The sequence below is a fragment of the Tachypleus tridentatus genome, chromosome 7 (genome assembly GCF_004210375.1).
Source record: "Tachypleus tridentatus isolate NWPU-2018 chromosome 7, ASM421037v1, whole genome shotgun sequence".
Classification (NCBI taxonomy): Eukaryota; Metazoa; Arthropoda; class Merostomata; order Xiphosura; family Limulidae; genus Tachypleus; species Tachypleus tridentatus.
This window is the reverse complement of record NC_134831.1, coordinates 132,400,726-132,414,761: the sequence shown is the minus strand read 5'-3', so window position 1 is coordinate 132,414,761 and position 14,036 is coordinate 132,400,726. Positions and strand designations below refer to the sequence as shown.

At 34.3% G+C, this 14,036-nt stretch overlaps 1 long non-coding RNA gene across 1 annotated transcript; it reads left to right on the top strand.

Moving 5' to 3' along the window:
• The first annotated feature begins 4,167 nt into the window (after positions 1 to 4,167).
• On the top strand, positions 4,168 to 9,214 carry LOC143258124 (uncharacterized). Its single transcript, XR_013032150.1, has 4 exons — positions 4,168 to 4,293; positions 5,631 to 5,920; positions 6,988 to 7,083; positions 8,742 to 9,214. It is a non-coding gene; the product is annotated as an uncharacterized LOC143258124 (long non-coding RNA).
• The last annotated feature ends 4,822 nt before the right edge of the window (positions 9,215 to 14,036 follow it).

Here is a 14,036-nt window from a genome sequence, read left to right as displayed (position 1 = left end):
GCATCTTAACGTTTTAAGAACACAGCTATTCACAAAATTAAAGGACACTGAGACTTGTTTAAAATTATGTATTTTTAGGCTACTTTTTAGCATTATTTATGGGCAGGATTGCACTAATCCTGTTTAATGTTTGCAAGCTTTTGTATCAATGGTTTATACTGCTGTTGACTATTAGAAAGAATATGCAAGCTGTTAGAAGTCAATTAACTGAAGTTTGCAGAGTTTTCGTGCTACTTTAGAAAGGCCACGCCCAAACTGAGGTGGTCCAGATCATAAGGATGTCACAGTTTATTGTTGACAGGTACCAGACCGCAAGAAAATACACCAGAAGCAGAAGAACAACTAATATCTGAGTAAACCGTACCAGCAACACTAGGGGTCTCAAGGTACGTGTATTATGACCAATTGTCAGGAAAAAGCTCAGTAAGGCTGGCTTCAGGCTTAGATACCAGTTAGTGTCTCTGTACTTATTTCAAAGCACTGGAAAACCCGGCTGGCATTTGCTCAAGAATATGCCACCTTCAGCAGCGGAATCCTTTGATGTTCACAGATGAGAGTAGATTGTGTGTAACTTCAAGTGGTTCTCCGGTGGAGCAGCGCGGCAAGTCTTCGTATTTACAGCAATAAAACAAGGAATTCGATTCCCCTCGATAAACACAGCGGTCAGCCTGATGTGGCTCTGTATAAAAAGAAGTTGCACACACACGAGTTCAAGCGATCAACATGTAACGATCTGGAGACGTGAAAAAGTGCAACATTTGGTCTGTAGCATTGTCCACTATGATGTTCTCTGGGATGACTGAGTTAAGGTGTGAGGTGGTATTTGTATGCAAAGGTGTGCAGACCTCTTTGTGGCAGGTGGAGGATTCATGTTATCATGAATCCTCATACCCATTGTTCACCCTTTTGTTGCTGTTCTTATTCCAACAAGATAACACCTGTCCTTACGCCACTAAGATAATGCAGTAACATCTTTAGGATTACCCCTTAAACAGCGGCCATCACCAGTTGATGCTGGGACGTACAACATTCCCGCTATTTAAGGGCAAAGGTATAGAGGTACTCGACTGGTCTGCTAAGTCATCTGACCTAAATTCGATTGAGAATGTGTGAAATTTGCTATAAAGAGCAGTTAGAGAGAGACAGCTTGCTCCTACGACTGTTAAGGAGCTCTGAGATGACTTTGTCCAGGAATGACTGCACTCCCCCAGCAAGCTATTCGATGTACAGCCAACAGTATGAGGAACAGGTGCAGAGAAGTCATAAAAACAACAGATGAAAACCTACGAGCTGCTAAAGAGTAATTTTGTTAATTAAGTTTGTTCATTTTAATAAGTTATTTTTCTTAGTATTTTTGTAATCAAATATTGGCATTTATAGTTGATTTTGTTGTTTTTTTGTTTGCTATTTTTAAATGAATTTCTCAACTCGTTTGGTAATTTTTACTTGTGCCATTTGTAATAAATAAATTTTGTCAATATCGAACCTTTGTTTGTTTGTAATTAAGCACAAAGCTATACAATGAGCTGTCTATGCTCTGCCATATTCTGACGTTGTAACAATATTGAGCTTCTTTTTGTGATTTTATTCTTGGAACTTAAAAAAAAACTGTTGAAATTTCATAATAATTTAATATTTGTGAATAGTGTTTACTTATTTCTCCGAAAGGGAGCAGATATCCGTTTGTAGGAGTCACCCATTGTAACCACTTACTGTATTGTCTGTCAGCCAATCATCAGTAGATACTAAAGTGATGTCACATGAGGGATGCTTAATGTCGTAATTTATACTGTCATGGCATCATTAAAACGTGTGCATGGCATGAATCACGAGAAGAATTATGCACTCTGTAGGCAACAACACAGCATGACGTGAACTTGAAAAACAAGAATTTTGGTTTTATTTACTCTTGAAACAGAACACTATGTGACCCTTTTGTAGTACGTATAGTATATACATATATATATAAATCTTTCGGCTTAACTTCAAACCTGGAAATTAATGGCTAGTTTCAACTGTTTCAAATAGTTTCAAACATGAGAGTAGAAACTACAACGAGTGTTATCATTCTATAGCACAAATATGTATACAATTATTCAGAAGAAAATATACGAGCTAGTCACCTTTTCTAGACTATCTTGGAAATCTAATCGTCACTATTTTGGGCAGTACTGTCGATTACGGTTTTGCCTTAGAAATTGGTAGATGTTCATCTGAAATTGGTTACAGTCGCTTTAAACTATATTTTCTGCCTGTAATCCAAATATCTCACGAGGTTCGTTCGACTTGCGTTCTTTAAAATAGTCCTAAATTCTCACACATCAAAACAGTAATGCAAAGTGATGTTTCAAAGTACGATCGTGTTGATGGATATATATTAGTTCCATAACGTTGTAACCAGGATAATTTAATGAAACTAGCTATAAATAAACATGTAGTAGGTTATTAGATTCAAATCACATAAATATAAGTATTTTTGCTACTTAGATCTATAATGCTTACAATTTATTTTGTTTCATGTTGTGAACAATATAACTACCGAGGGGGCTATCTGTACTCTACCCACTACAGGTATCGAAACTCGATTTTAGTGTTGTAAGCTCGCGCTAAGCCACTGAGGGGCTACTGCTCACAAAGATCATCTTCTAGAATAATTCTCGTTAACTCTATCTGATATATAAAATAATTATTAACTTTATAAATACTTCAAACTATATTCACTGGTTATTTGTATTTCATATTGATCGAATCTCCCACTTTATCTAATGCTGGGGCTAAGTACGATTTATTAAAACGATTATGTAGCCTTCTAACGTCGTTAGAATTCGTGTCACCCTGTCTGGTCATTCTCTTTCTAAGGACAATGCATCTTTTCACCTCTTATTCTTCATTTTAAAATGCTCACTTGAAAAATTGTTGCGTTCAAAGCACACAACACTTCCCTGTAGGCTTTCAATAAACCATCTAGCATATGAAAAAGACGGTTTTCCAGTGATGGTCTGAACAGTTTGTGTGGAACAGCATGAATACCCATTTCATTCTTCAGCTAACTTAGGTATTTGACCGTTGAAAAGATATATTGTGAAAGCAACTTGTGTACACGTGACTTCCGTCGCTTTTAAAGACGAAGACTATTTTTGATTATCTTGCAAATTGCTACTTAGATTGCGTGAACAGTTTCTGACGAACTTTGCTTACCATTGTTTGGATACAGTTGTTACAACTTGCAATTTTAGGGTCATGGGTTCGAATTCCCGTCATCAAACACGTCTTTTCCGTTGTGGAAGTGTTATAATGTGACAGTCAATCATTGGCAAAGGAGTCGCTTTAGTCTATCACTGTTAAATTAGAGACAGCTCGCTCAGATATCCCTCGTTTAGCTTTGCACAAAATTCAAGACAAACCAAACAGAGTTGTTGGATATATTTTTTTGGATGGTTCTTCTTGCCAAAGTTGTTCCATATATTTATTATCGTTCTATCCCATTAAGTATAAAAAATATCCCTCTTTCAGGATTTCTAAATCTGAAGTTATCTTTATAATCAAACTGTATGAATATTTTGCGTTAGGAATGGCTGTTACATATCCATCCCAAAACCATTCGGTTTTCGATGACGTCATACTTCCTATGAAACCACAAACACAGTAAAAATGTAAATCTCATATTTGCCGTTCCCTCCGCGACTGTATATTGGTCGTGGCTGGCACGTGACTTGCTTATCTGCATATTCAATTTTTACTACTTAGTTGATTTAAGTTGTTGTTAGAAAAGGCACTGTTTTGTGAGAGTTCCTATATAAGGTAACAAAAAAAAAACACTGTAAACAATAGCGTTTCGAATTATTGGATAGAAAATTTTGAGAAGTGAAGGATAGGTCAGATTGTGTAGCTATTTTTAAATTATATTTGGTGTATATATAGTACAATATTATGCAGTTTTCTTTATATAAAAATTCTTTAAATGAAACGGAATTTGCTAGCAGTGTGGAATTCATATTGTGATCTGTTGACTATAAATGGACTTTTGTTTCGAAATTGTAAAACGATTAGTATGGTATACGGTAACAAACATACCAAAACGCTAACATATCACGTGACATTAAGATTAATGTTCTTGCATATCATTGTTCTGTTTGAAACTTCGTTATATGTGCCAGTAGAATCCGTAGAGCGCCCACTTTCAATCGCTTTAGGTGATAGTAGCTGACGCTTCTTAATAGAATAGATCTTGGTGTTGCAGGAAAGTCACCATTCCTGTGTGTGTATATTACAATCCCTAGACAGCTTAATTAAGTAAGTAATAAACTTGAATATTTTTGTTTAGCAAAAATGAGAGGTTAAAAATACAAAAATATATTTAAACATATTTTACTGACATAGTATTTGAAGTAGTAAACTTAAGATCTGTGCTAAGGGGTTTACTATTTATATTTTTAAATATAGGCTAAGGTTTTTTATTTATCGTTAGTCGCAAAGCTACACATTCGGTTATTTGCACTGTGCCCACCACAGATATCGAATCTCGGTTTTTAACGATATAAGTCCTCAAACTTGGCGTTGTGCCACTGGAGAGTTAGATATAGGTGTTATTCCTGTCCATGTACTTAAAAAACACTTAAGTTTTAAAGTATGAAGTAAGTTAGAGAGTAAACAAAACTTCGCTTAAGATGATCCCACAACCATCAAAGCAAGAACAAATATCAGGCTCGGAATGGCCAAGTGATTAAGGCACTCGACTCGCAATTCGAGGGTCGCGAGTTCAAATCACCGTCACACTAAGCAGTCTCGCCCTTTCATCCGTGGGGGCGTTATAATGTTACAGGCAATCCCACTATTCGTCGGTAAAAGAGTAACCAAAGAGTTGGTGATGGGTGGTGATGACTAGTTGCCTTCCCTCTAGTCTTACAATGCTAAATTAGGGACGGCTAGCGCAGATAGCCCTTGTGTAGCTTTGCGCGAAGTTCAAAACAAACCAAACAAATATACTCTTTTGAATCCCAGAATTTTTTAGTCTTATTTTGTTTATAAACTTCCACAAAGTGATAGTTCCAGTCCTGTATTTATTTTCTAAAATATTTTGTTCTAATTCCAAAGCCTATAAACGCGATTGTTGGGCAAACTCCTTTGTGATAAATATTTTGATTGTTTAACGGAAGAGAACCTTGCTTTAGACAGTATACCATGCATGCAAATTCGGATGCATTTTTGTTTTCAGTTTCTTTACTAGAGTGTGAAGTAAGCATAAGAAACAGAGGTGTAGTTACAGGAAAACAATAAGAATAAAACTAATAAATAAAATGGGGTACATTATAAACACCACACTTTCTACTAATTCTCAGTTAAATTTTCTTTTTTTTTAATATTTCCCAGGTATAGCAGCAAAACATCTCTAGCCATTCCTAAACCGAATTTTAGGAGTCTTGTCAAAAACACCCCTGTCCGTCCTAAATACATCACTGTATTGCAAATTGTCCAAAATGTTTTAGTTTTGTTTTGTTTTTACATATGAAGTGTTTTGGCAAGGCGTAAGATGGAAAATAGTTATTCTTATATTTAGCTCTCTTATGTCACTGTTATTTATACCATCTTTAATGTTTATTGTTTTCCTTTCTTTCTTTTACGTTTTATAGACAGAGTCGCTGTTGCCAACAACAATTGTGGCCATTCTGTTGCATTATTTTCAAGACACCTTTTCTACACGTGTTTGGTTTTATCTATTAACTCTTACGTGTTTAAATGAGGTTCCTGTTGCTATTAGTGGTTGTGGAACTGCTGGTACATCAGTTCCAAAACACTTCAGCAGAAGAATACATACACATCTGCAGTGGACATGAGCTGAAGAAAGCCATGAACCGCTTTTGTGCCTTTGTAAAACGGAGTGTTCGCTCTTATCTTCTGCGTCATGCTAGAAGAGCAACTGGTAAGTATAGTATGTTCCTAGCGCCAGATGCTGGGTTCTTATTGTTATCAGAGATCAGTCTAAGTGTTGAATTTATGAAAACCTTCCTTTTTTATTAGTTTTATAAGTTTATAAACACAACTCTAAATTTGGAAAAATAAATAACGGCAATTATAAACAGATTATTCGCAAAAATATAGAAGTACACATCTCTTACGTAACCTTTGAAGACACTTAGTTTTTGTGTGAAGGAAACATTACAGTCTTTAAAAAAAATCTGTAGTGGTCACATGTACAAAACCAAGGGAGAGTATAAAACATTTTAGAAGGTGCCTAGTCCCCCAGTGACACAGTAGTATATGTCTGCGGACTTATAACGCTCGAAACCGGGTTTCGATACCCGTGGTAGGCAGAGCACAGATAGCTCATTTTGTAGCTTTGTGCTTAGCTAAAAACAGACAAACAATAACTTCCCTAGAATTACATGGTCACGTAAACAGTTGTCTTTTTACTTTATGTGCAACCAGTATTCAATTTATTAAAAGCTAACAGCAAAATGTTAAGTTCAACAACGTGAATATTAAGAAAAGATATTGTCGCATGTCTGTGCAACTGACTTTTACGTCTATTTCAAATTTAAAGAAACAGCTATCTTCCTTTATTGTTCTTAAGGTATTTGTAATTATTATCTACTCAATGCCATCTTTGTTTACACCGTTCGACAAGTTTGGTACGAAAGCTGCTTCATCAGGCTCAAGTAAAGGCAACAAAAATAGTTTAGACAGAAAACAAATAATTACTAGAAAATAACATACTCAGTCCTCATCTTGAGTTTTTATTTGCACTGAATGCATTAAAGTAATTTGGGTACATTTTCCATGCTGCAATGATTTTTGCGACACTAGAGAAGTTTGGACATCTCTGTGTGCCGGACTTAAGATGTTGCGCAGATAAATACAGTTATCCGAAATGTGACAACATGGCTGCCTTTGATTTTTTTTTTAGTTTCGTGAAAATTTGCTTATGTTATTTGTTTTTATCCTTACTATTTAATTAGTTTTTTGGTAATAACACGATTTTTCTTTCAGATTATGCGATATTGAAAAGCGTTATTGAGGCCTGCTGCACGAAAGGATGTCCAGTCAATGTACTGTTGAGTCTGTGTTAATATGTATGTCACCAAGGTGAGTTATGTTAGAGGTTTATAGGAAAGCGAAAGAAATTATTTTCATCATAACATTTTGAATTAAAGCAATGCTCTTTAATCTAATCACATTTATAAGCCATAGTTTGATTTTGAAAATTCAATAATTCATGTTATTTAGGACTTTGGTTTTTCCTCTTTGAAACACTGTTCAAAATCCAAAGTTAAGGATTTTTTTTTGTAATGATGTTTAACATCCTAATTCAAAGGCTCCCCTGGTGAAATACATGTGTGTCTTTCTCCGTGTAACACTATTTAAAACCCGAATTTAAACAAATTCTAAATTCTAGTTTCAGGTGCCTGCTTTTCATCTCTTCCTAATAACATTATAATAAACCACAATTTTAGTCTTTAAGTATTGTTTTCTTTTTATTGTAGCACTGCTAAAATTAACAAAATCAAAAGATATTTTCGTTATAGGCATTATGTTTTATCTTCCTTGTAAAGACATTTTTCAATATCCAGGTTTAAAGTTTTCTATACGTACTTATAAACTTTAAAAAAAAGTTTTAGTTTTCATATTACCCCTGTCGTCGCTTTCTTACACTTTTCATAGCCAACAATAAAGTATATTTACCTTTTTCACATAAAACTGTTCAAACTTCAAAAATCCATTATTTCTTTAGTTCAGAATATTGTATTCTTTTTACTTTGTGAGAATGTCTGAAGATCACATTCAGTAAATCGTCTTTTGAGAATCATCGTATTTCCTGGTAAAACTATTTAAGACGTATTTGCTTTCTGTTTGTTGCAACACTGTTCGCGATATATGTTTCAGTTTTCTCTAGCATTTGAACTTCCTTCCTTAAAATACTTTTCTGTACCAAGATAGTTCAACGTGTTTTAGTCAACGTTCTAGGAACGAAAAGGATTTTTTTTTATGTTTTAATTACAAAGTCAAGAACAGATTAATATGTGGACAATCATTTTCACATTCGTTTATATATCACATAAATATCAGAAACTTTCGATCGGTGTAAACTATGTACCTAGAGCGAAACTAAAAATTCACCCGCCATCAGTATAGCTAATTAAATATACTTTTCTTACATATGTATTTGTAAAAATTACAGTAAGTCGTTTCACCGAGTAAGTACCATCGCTGTTAACGACGTTTTAGGCGGTGAGCCTAATTAATATTATCTCACAAAATTTGGCTTATTTAGGGTTTGGTTTTGTTTGAATTTTGCGCAAAACTACATGAGGATTATTTGCACGAGCCATCCGTAATTTAGCAGTGAAAAACTAGAGGGAAATCAGCTAGTCATCATCAATCAACTTTTGGACTATTCTTTTATGAACAAATAGTGGGATTGATCGTGAGTTTATAACGACACCTCACCTTAAAGAGCGAGAAGATTGCGAGTCGAGCATTCTAATCACCTATCGGGTCTAATCACCTGACCATATCGGGTCCGTTTAGTTTAAGCGGTTAGTCTTCAAAACAAATTCTAATAAACCATGCAAGTAAGTCTTTGTAATACAAATCTAGTGGCTGACGACAGATTAAAACAGATGTAATCGTATTCGCTATAGTAATTATTATATCAATGGGAACAATGCATAAACAAAATGGCTTATCTTGATTAGTCACTTCCTTCTAGAATCAACTAATATTTTTATTTTTTTCTGTTCCAGTCAGATTTTTTGGGACGTCTAATCACCGTTGGAACTTTGCATGAAAATACTAAGAAAAAATGTCTTCTCTGTGTCATTTTACACATTAATGTTATGTATATATATCTTATTATTTTTGTTTGTTATGTTTACAATGGTTTGTGTATTGTACAATAATGTTTATACGTTTATTATTTGTCTTATAGTGTTATATTTCATCGTCTTTCATATTTCACTTAATTTGTATATATATATATATATGTTTCAGATCACATTTGTTAGAAATATATTATGCTATACAAAGTTCAAACTCTAGACCACAGATACTTATTTTAAGTTGTTCATTTTTCTCATTGATACTATTACAATGCATTGTTTTGAAAAAGTAAAAAGTATTAATCGCACATAAGATTCAGTAATATGATCAGGGTCTGTGAGAAGTAACCAAGTTTGTATTAAATCCAAGTGCATCTATTCAATATGTACACGTTCGTTTTGGCTATTATAATAAAGATCACAATGTTGTATTTAATGGTTTATGTTTTTTAATAATAGAAGAACGACAGCTTAGATTTTTAAAAAATAAACGAGCTGATAAAAAGAAAAATGCATTGTTGCATGTTTCTTGATATAGAGAAAGAATTCGACACTTGTGGCACAATGGTCTTAGGTTCTGCATGTCAGAAATGGAACTGCCGTGAGGTACTATTCACTGGCTATCAGATTTTTAGGAAAATAGAAAAAAAATGTAGAATCTATGTTGTAAGAATATTTTTGGAGTCTTTCGCTACTGAGGCAAGTGTTCTCCAAGGAGGAATAGTTAGCTCAATTCTATCAGTATGTATATTAACAGTATACCTCTAAAGATCCAACAAGATGTGACAGTTTGGAAAAGTGTTTCCACAACACCTATAGCAGTTATAAATCTACATTCTCAAATTAATACAGTGGTTTCCAACCTTTTTTATGCCCCGCACCCATACAAATTTTGATATGTTCTCGCACTCCTCACAGTAATTATTTATTTAAGAATAAAGGTGAAGGTGGCCAAAACAAATTTTTGTAATTAGTTTTTAATGATATATAAACAAAAACGAAACATTTGGAAAAGAAAAAAATATTACAACAAACTAAAAGTTGGTGATGTCGAGAAAACCCACTTGTAGAGAAATATATATGCAAAAACGGCTCGTTTGGGTTGAGAAAATATTTTACATAGAAGAGAGAACAACGTTTCGACCTGTATTGGTTTAAATACACACAAATCCAACAAAGACACACGAGACACAACTGAACAAATTACTACTACAGATGAAAAAAGCCAACACAATTTCACAAATACTTTATTTCTACCTACGTAAAACCGACTCACGCACACCACAAATATACGACATCCCCAAAACCTCATAAACCAGATTGTCCATTACGACCAATAATGTCCACATATGAATCGTTTAATTACAATCTTGGTAAATACATAGCATGGGCATTCTCCAAATATGTAACATCAGCCAGCTCATTCATCAAAGACTCTTTTAATTTCAAGTCTAATCTAAATCAACTTAATCATAAAGCCTTAATGGCCAGTTTCGATGTTATATCCCTCTTTACAGAAGATCCAACCACTGAAGCCTGCAAGATAGCCTTAGAACTCTATATCCGAGACCCTAACCCAACTACAGACATTCCCAGTAACTAATTAGCAACCCTCATAGAATTCACCACGATAAAGACAAACTTCATGTTCAACAACCAAAACTATATATAAACAAATGGCCTAAGCATGGGCAACCCAGTATCACCAGTTCTAGCCAATATTTTTATGACACAAGTTGAAACACAAGCAATTAACACAACATTACATCTACCACTATACTGGTACAGATATGTAGATGACACGGTTGCGGGATTCAAATCTACAGAACACATACTTAATTTTTTCAATCACATTAACTCAATACATCCCAACATTAACTTCACATGCGAACAGGAAGAAAGCAATCAAATATCATTTCTTAACCTCAAAATTACAAGAACCGATACACAATTCAAAACAGAAATCCACCGAAAAATCACCCATACTGGACTATACATTCCTTGGGAGTCAGCACATGAAACAAAACAAAACCTCAACGTACTAAGAAACCAAATAAACACATCCATAAAACTATGATCGCCAGATAAAATTAACGATGAATTAGACAAAATAAAACAATACTTCATCAACATCAATAAGTTTCCTCCACAAACCGTAGAAAACATAATACGCACACATCTAGACAGAAAGCAAAATTAACTAACAAAAGTAAATATATCTCACGAATCAAAAAATCACGAAACCATATACTGCTGTACACCATATATTCCTGACATCAGCAGACAAATAACCAACATTTGGCAAAAACTAGTAACAAAATATGACATTCCAGTTAATACCAAATTTATTCAAAAACCCGACACAAAACTGAGGTCTATACTATGTAAAAACTACACTGACAAACACCACACCAACATTATTTATAAAATACAATGTGATAACTGCCACGACTTCTATATTGGAGAAACAAGTAGAAAAATGGAAACCAGATTCAAAGAACATAAAAAGTCACCTTCACACGTTTTCGAACACTGCAAGTCAAATAAACACAACATAACCATAGAAAACACTCAAATACTAAATAAAGAAACAAACATAAACAAACGCAAAATTGAAGAAGCCTTACTTATACAACAACTTAAACCCAAAATAAACCAATATAAAGGAACGCCTTTATACCTATATTAATATAATAAAATAAATAAAATTATATATTCAAACATCTAACACCGCCCTCTACGTTCCGACACTCAGTTGCACAACCCATTTCAAACATGTGGTCAGCTTCCGGTCAGTTACCTCTTTCTTTGTGAACCTGACGATGACTGAAGAAGGTCGAAACGCTGTTCGCTCTTCTATGTAAAATATTTTCTCAACCCAAACGAGCCGTTTTTGCATATAAACTAAAAGTTGCATAAACCCTACATGGCCTACAAAATATAAATTTTCATCCATGCATGAAATGAAATTTCTTTGAAGTTGAAATGTTCAATTGTTCACAAGCCAATTTAAATGTAATGACTCTTTTGATCCTGTTTATTTCTTACGAGTTTTTCAAAGTGTGGCACTTTGTTACTGATAGCAATCCGCAAGTCTGCCTATGCACCCAAACGATTTCTAGATTTTGTCTTGATTGACAAAAGAACACTAAATCCAAACTCACATAAGTATGTTGTCGTGAATGGGATGAGCACATTTAGTGCTGTTTCTCAAAGTCTTGGAAACATGTCCATTACCGAACACCAATATTGTTCCAAAGTTTTGCTTTCAAATTGTATTTCAAGAACTCGATTTGTGCGCAGTTCAATAAGATCTTCCTTCAGTTCTTCATCATCCGACATATCCAAATTGAAGGAGTATGGATTCATAATCCATTCTCCAGAAGTTTCCATTTCTCCTCCAAAATGTATGGGGCTTCTTTGATTTGGCTACTTTATACGCCACGTGGTATGAAGCCATCAGCAGTGGTTTGTCAGCAGATATAAAACCTAATTTGGGATGAGTTGCACGAGAATCAAAGCGAGCTCTTCTACCTTTCAACGATTCAACATCATGGCCTTTTGAACATCAGCTGCTCCACCATGCCGGTTGTTGAAGTGTTCCTGCAGCATAGATGGCTTCAAATTTGCGTTTGAAAGGACAGCGTCACAAAGCATGCACTGGGGTTTTTGCAGATCCTCAGTTGTTCCGATGCAAGTGAAACCAAACTTCACACAATCATCATTCCATTTCCTTTTCTTTGATATAATGAAGTTTTTTTGCACGAACACAGAATCAACAATGCACTGACTACCATAGCATCACGCATGGGTTTATATACTCTGCGAAACTTTCTAGAACATTCTCGAATATATGTCACATGACGTCATCGATTAATTCTAGATACTTCTGGGAGTTTCTCGAGTCACGATCACGTGAATACATAACATAAATAAATAATAAACACTTTAAGACGGCGTTCCCGAACATAACCTAATAAGTTGTGCCGAGTATTTAGGTTACGTTTACGTTTCGTGTGTTGTTCGTTTACAGTTGTACATTAAGATTTCGGTCTGCGCCGGTGACAGTAGAAACGATAGTTTATCTTAATAAGGTAAAAGCTACATCTGTAACAAAAAAAGAGAAATAAAAATCGAATGTAATTTTTGAATATATAGGACAGTACCCTTAATATAAACAAAAAAACACTCAAATGTTATATCGCACCATCTGGAACGCTATCTCGCACCCCTGACAGGGAATCACTGAATTTTAATAGAATAATCAAATACTGCTAAAAATATCTCATTGCAATTAATGTTTCAAAACAAAAAAATATCCACAAGAACCATATATGAATGGAACACTTTTCTAGTCTACGACATCAGCAAAATTTTTAGAAGTACCGTATGATTCTAAATTCGCGAGGATCAAAGATGTAAACAATATAAGACCCAAAATTCAGCAATGCACGAACTATGCCAGAGTACCAATAGCTGATAACATAATCAACATTTACAAGACATACATACATCCAGTGACTGAATATATATCATCTGCATGGATAGAATCATATATAGTTCGCTAAATTATTTCGCAAAAAAGCGCAAAATAACTTACCATGTGAACCTGGTCGTTACTGCATACATGTTGAAGAATTGAAGAACCAATACAGATATAAAAAAGTAAAATAAAAGCGTCACCTATTAGTAGACTATTAAATTATCATCACCTTGAGAGCATTAAAAAGAGTATATATGTCAATGCTCTTGTAGAAATTTAAAATTAACGAAATATGTGAAAATGCATTTTGAAGTGTTCGCGAAGTGCAGAACTTCACATAAACGGGTAAAGAGAAGATAAATTTAGCATTAATATTGTTTTTATTACCTACGTGAACGTTGTCTTCAAATATGTCATAATAAATGCATGGATTAGCTAAACTTTAATCTTGTTGTAGAAATTAAACAAATATTATAGATGAATCACTCATCGTGTGCTGGGGGGAGGAATACATCAAACGAACCTGGCACTCCCAGGTCTATAACATTTTAAACCTCATGCCGACAAGAGAAAGTTAAAAGACTGCAGTCCACTCTAAGTTAGGAAGTTATTTGATGATTAAATGATGCAATGCAACCTTAGAAGTTCGTCATAATATAGCATGTATAATTACGTTTAGTTCTGATTACGTCTTGGAAGACAAGTCAAAAGTGTTATTTTATAATATAAAGTTATAA